We start from the raw sequence: 5,819 nt of genomic DNA on the forward strand, positions 1-5,819 counted from the left end.
AATAAATTCCTTTACTACATAGAGACTATCTGTAAGTTCTGTGACTCTAGAGAACCCTGACTAATACAGTGGTCTTTTGGGGGTTCACGAACGCTTCCTGGCATAACACCTACTCTCAGCAGAGTATGTTTTTTATTTTATTGTGGCAGGCAGGGGTAAAAGAGTATTAAAAAGTCCAAAGTTTAAATGCAATAATCCCTCTAAATAATAAAATAGACTGTAGCCTTTTCTCCACAAGACAAATTAGATTTTCAAACTCCTGACATCAACAACAAGAAACTCCAGGATGGGAGAGAAAAGTGAAAACCAATCTCCACCAAAACAAATGAACAAACCAAACCAAACCAAGCCAAACCAAACCAAACCAAACCAAACCAAACCAAACCAAACCAAACCAAACCAAACCAGTCAAATAGACAAAATCCTTGGAATTCCAAAGACTTCTTATTAATACCTGGAAATTCTAAATCAGACACAATGACACGGGGTTTTTTAATGCATCTGTCACTAGATGGCGCTGTATAAACACAAATCACTAGTAAGGCACTCCAGTTCATCTCTTTGAAATTGGTGGTTTATTAATATAAATAAATCTTTAATTATAAGCCTAACCATCTTACAAGGCAACACATCAATACTTTACATCTCTATCAATAAATGCTGACTGGTTCTGAGAATGGTTCAAAGGCAGCTTTAGGGTTGTTACACGACAGATAGGAAATTGAATTTTAAAAAGGTAAGAAAGTTAACAATATAGGAAAGGGGAGACAGGAAAGGGAAATAAATTCATGAGAGAATGTATAATTTGAATTTCCTTTGGTTCCCATTAGAGCTGCCGGAGCCTCAGAAGATCGTGAGCTTAGTGTTCTATCAGTAACACATAACTCATTCCTTTGCTCCATCAGGAGGATTGGAGCTGAAAGGCCGTGCTGGCAGAAGACAGAGAAGGATTACATATGCAAATAATCCCAAAGCTCTTGGACTAAAGGAGATGGTTTGTCTTGTAATATTTCTTTTAAGTCACACACAGAAAGCTTTGGCGGGTTGCTATTAAAAAGCAACATTATAAGATTAAAAAGCACAGAGAAAGAAAGGATGTTTGAAAGGAGCACTGCAAAACTGTGAAGAAAAATCAGAATATGGATAACTACAGAGTCTGCATCATTCCTTTTTTTAAGTTAAGGAAAGGTAAGGAATTTAGAACAGTTTAGGAAAGAAAGGTTAACTGTATTTGGAGCCTGGGGAATTGAGAACATCTGGTTATAGTCACACAGGATAATATGGTTGGAACTTGATGGTGGGTAGGGATAACCCAGGCCACCTGCCTTCCTGAAGAAGGCTGACTGTGCGCGCTCCATTTCCCAGGATCACTGGGACTTTATACCACACAGGTGGTGTGCCATGGACTGCTTCCTCTCTGTACCACTTCTCCAGAAGTACACACACACACACACACACACACACACACACACACACACACACACAATTTTAGGATGTCAAAGAAGTGAAGAAGACCATCTCCATTCCTTCAGTGGCCAGTATGACCAGTCTAGTAATGCCAGGGAGCAATGGAGAAATGTGAAGAACACTGGTATTAAACCATCGATGAGCTTCCCTCCTGCACGCAGTCACCCAGTAAACTCTCTCCTCTTCCTATGTGTTTCAGCCTACAAACACTGCCTCCTTTCTGAAAAGGTCATCCCGCTACTCAGACAGAATGCGTGCCTCTCAGCAGCTGGGAATACCTTGGTACCAAGAGCACCTATTAACAGGGGCAGAAAGAAAACCAAAACAAAAGATGGATTAACCTCCACCCTTATTTTTGATGACAAGAACATAAATTTTACTTCCCATTTGCGACAATTCTGTGCTGTTCCAAAGATACATTTACATTAGGAAAGGGCTTCATAGTCACTTGAATTGCTTTAGAGAAAACATGGTGGAAAAATACGGAGCACAATGTTTGTTTGTTTGTCTCACTAATTAAGAAAGAATCTAATAAAGAATTCTGAATTTCAGAGATTGGGGAATTGTGGTTTTACCCACAGTAAAACATTAGGTTACTACTTTAGAAAGGCTTCGGCTCATTAATCTTGACACAAGTATTTAATATAATTTAGTTTCCTTGGTAAATGGTCTGTAGATTCTTGAAAGTGCTGTTAGCTAAAATATTATTAATGTGAAAATGCACTCAACATGTCTCATAATTTTGCTGAGAAATGAGACGTGAATGATGTGTTTTTATGGTAGGGCTAGCTAGGTGTGGGGCAGAAAATGTGACTGAGCCGTGTGACTCAGTTTATGGGAGTTCCGAGTGACAGGAAGGAGGCGGATCACCAGAACCACACACAGTTTCAACTCTGCTATGGATTCCCGTTCAGCTCATTATTCTACCCACTTCTCTTTGCTCTGACAAAACACCATGGTCAGGGCAACTTGGAAAAAGAAGTGTTTGATTGGGCTTATGGTTTCAGAGGGTCAGAGTCCATGGTAGTGGTGCAAAGGCATCACTGCAGGAGCAGCCAGGGCTCACATTAAGCAGGAGGCTGAGAGGGGAATGCTGGGGAACAGTGGGAATCTTCGGAAGTGTCATCACCCTCCTCCAGGACTCTCCCTTCTCCTAATCTTTCCCTAACAGTCCCACCAACTGGGGACCAATTTTCAAACATAGGAGTTTATGGGGGCCGTTCTCACACAAACCACCACCCTCATGAAAACCAATGTTGTGGAGAGTGAATCCTCTGATGATGGTTGCTAACATGCTCATGACCAGCTCAGCTAGTGCTAGCACTGTGGAGACCCAGGGCAACTCAAGAAAGAGCTAGTCATTCTAACTACAAAGAGAAGTAGAGCCACAGTTGAACTGACTCCAGCTGGCGATAAGTTTTTTGTTTTTTTGTTTTTTGTTTTTTTTTTTTCCTATAGAATCCCAGGAAAATATTTGGTGAAAGTGAAATTTTGAGAGAGAAAGAGTCAAACTGGAAGAATGATTCACTCTGCATCATGATTTTAGCAGTTCTGCCAGAGCATGAGGTGCCAGGTGTATTTTCTGCTTGCCTCCTGCAGAGCAGGGTTGGCTTTCTAACAGAATCATTCTCTGCAACCTCCTGAGAGTCTCCTTCACTTTTTCTCCCAGGTTACTCACCCCATAAAATCATCCCCAAAGTCCTCAAGAACTCCTTCCCTCAGGCCAGCCCCGTAACATCCTCCTCTGAATCCCCCCTCTCCCCGATCATTACCTGACTGCTCTCGGGTTGTTCTCGGCTTTACTTGACAAAGATGCGTGTGTTCAGCCATATTTCTTATTGAAATAGAAGATCCCCAAAGACGGTAACCTTGTCAGCCTTCTCTCTCCATATAACAAACGCCCAGGTAGATCTGCAGCACTTCATCACCACACAGCACTAGGTGTTTTACATGCACCACGGAGCTTCCTAAACTTGCTGTGAAACCAAGTCCCCACTAACGTGTTGCCAGTGTCTTCCTTCACCGAAGAGCTCATTAAGTTTCTGCTATCCCAGGTTGCACTGGCTAGCCCACACTGTGTCACAGAGCTAGGGCGATCACTTGTCTTGTTTTTAAAGAAATGACAAGTTCCAAGGAAGGATTTTCAGGAGCACACACCATGAAGACGAAGCTCATTGGTCACTCCAACCTTTCTCTTTCGTTCTCCATGCGTACACCGCTGTCAGAGTTCTCCAAAGTATAGTGTGCTCTTCGGTTTTCTTGTTCATCTTGCTCGGTGGAGCAGTGGTTCTCAGTCTGTGAGTCATGACCCCTTTGGGAGGGTCACATACCAGATATCCTGCATATCGGATATCCTGCACATCAGATGTCTACACAATGATTTGTGTAGCAAAATTACAATTCTGAAGTAGCAATGAAATAATTTTATGGTGGTGGTGGTGTCACCACAACATGAGAAATTACATTAAAGGGCTATAGCATTAGGAAGGTTGAGAACAACTGATGAAAGACCGGAAAAAAATTCAGGCCCCCTACACCAAGAATGTAGGTTAGTCAGTTCAGTAACACTGTTCCAGGAACTGGCCGACCACAAAAGTTAGATTAAAATCTTGAGAACGATCTTGTGATTTTTAGTGCCCCCTTGTGATTTTTCACTGGTATTTTCGGCATTTTCCAATAATGCCCTCCCTACCCCCTTGGGTTGTGTTTTTTTCCTCTAAATACCCTCTTTCTCAGCTACTTGGGCTCAAACTCCTCTACCCCTGTGTGGGATACAAGTCGACCCCAGGGCGCTGGTTCCTGTCAATAAACCTCGTGAGATTGCAGCAAGGATGGTCTCTTATGAGTTCTTGGGGGAGGGGTCGCATCATCTCAAGACTTAAGTGAGGGTCTCACCTCTTCGGGGGTCTTTCACTTTGGGGGTCTATAGAGTATCTTGTATTTCTGTGTACCCAGTGACTAGTATTCTTTTCTACATGTCTTTCTGTGTTCCCTTCCTTCCTTCCTTCCTTCCTTCCTTCCTTCCTTCCTTCCTTCCTTCCTTCCTTCCTTTCTTTTCTTCCTTCCTTCCTTTCTTCCTTTCTTCCTTCCTTCCTTCCTTCCTTCCTTCCTTCCTTCCTTCCTCTACCTGGTGACTAGTACTCTTTTGCACAATATAAGTCCTTTCTTCCTTTCTTTTTCTTTTTCTACTTTCACTTACTCTTATTTTGGGCAGAGTTGTTGTGGATAGCCCTGGGGTTAATTATATTTATGTTAATTCCATATTCCTGTAAAGGGTTTCGAACAAGTAATGAGTCAGCACTCAGTCAGCACAAATTAAGGTGATTTCCTGTAAACCTGCATCCCACCTTAATTTGTAAAATAAAGGAGTGCTGATGATTGGGCAGATAAAAGGGAAGGTGAATCAGATGGTGGGGAGAGAGAAGGAGAAAATGGGAGAGGGGGAGGATACAGAAGAGGAGGAAGAAGAAGAAAAGCAGGGCAGAAGCACATGGCCTGGAGAAACCGCAAGTTTTAAGGGGTCTCATAGATGTGGAAGATGGCAGTGTAGCGGTAGATCTGCCCAATCTAGGCACACAGCATGGATTCATATTATCTGAGTTGTGTTTTCATTGCCAGGGCATATCTGGGTTGGATATTTACTGCAACACGGAGTAAATGGCTACTGGGCTTCTATAGCCTTTGCTTTCTCAGTTGCTCTGGGGGGGCAGTTTGAACGCTTGCTATTTCATTCATTTCTGAATGACTGGAAGCTACAATTCTTGTCTGGTCTATTGGAGGTGATTAATAAGGGAATAAAGGAACCTGTTGGAATTTACTCCCAAGCATCCCACAAGCCACGTGCAGATATGAGAGGGGCTGGATCTAAGAAGCTCTTGCTCCTTACGGCACCTCCGAGGCAGTGAGTCTCCACCCTACCTTCAGTATTTTACTTAGTCCTCCCAGCAAACTTCTCCAAGATTTGATCATCTCCATTTCATGAAGCAGAAAAATTAAAGGTCAGAAAGATGAGTTATTGCTCAAGGTCAGACTTTTTGCATGTGATATTGACTAGTTCTTTTGCACATCCTCTTTCCTTTGGCTCAGCAAAATATCTGGATTTTATAACTTGGACAGTGAGAGCCCTTCGGGGGGGGGGGAACAGTGGTTTGGAGACCTATTTGTAAGTCTGTATTGAGGTGGCATGGCAGTGAACAAGGACTGCTTGTTACTAAACTGTCAGCAGAATGATTTCCCCAAATGCTCACTTTCTCAGACATACTAGGTTTGAGATGCATAGAAAAGACAGGCTTAATTTTCTGTTTATATTTAATCTCTCTCTCTCTCTCTCTCTCTCTCTCTCTCTCTCTCTC

The sequence above is a fragment of the Mus pahari genome, chromosome 10, assembly GCF_900095145.1.
Source record: "Mus pahari chromosome 10, PAHARI_EIJ_v1.1, whole genome shotgun sequence".
NCBI classification, from domain to species: Eukaryota; Metazoa; Chordata; class Mammalia; order Rodentia; family Muridae; genus Mus; species Mus pahari.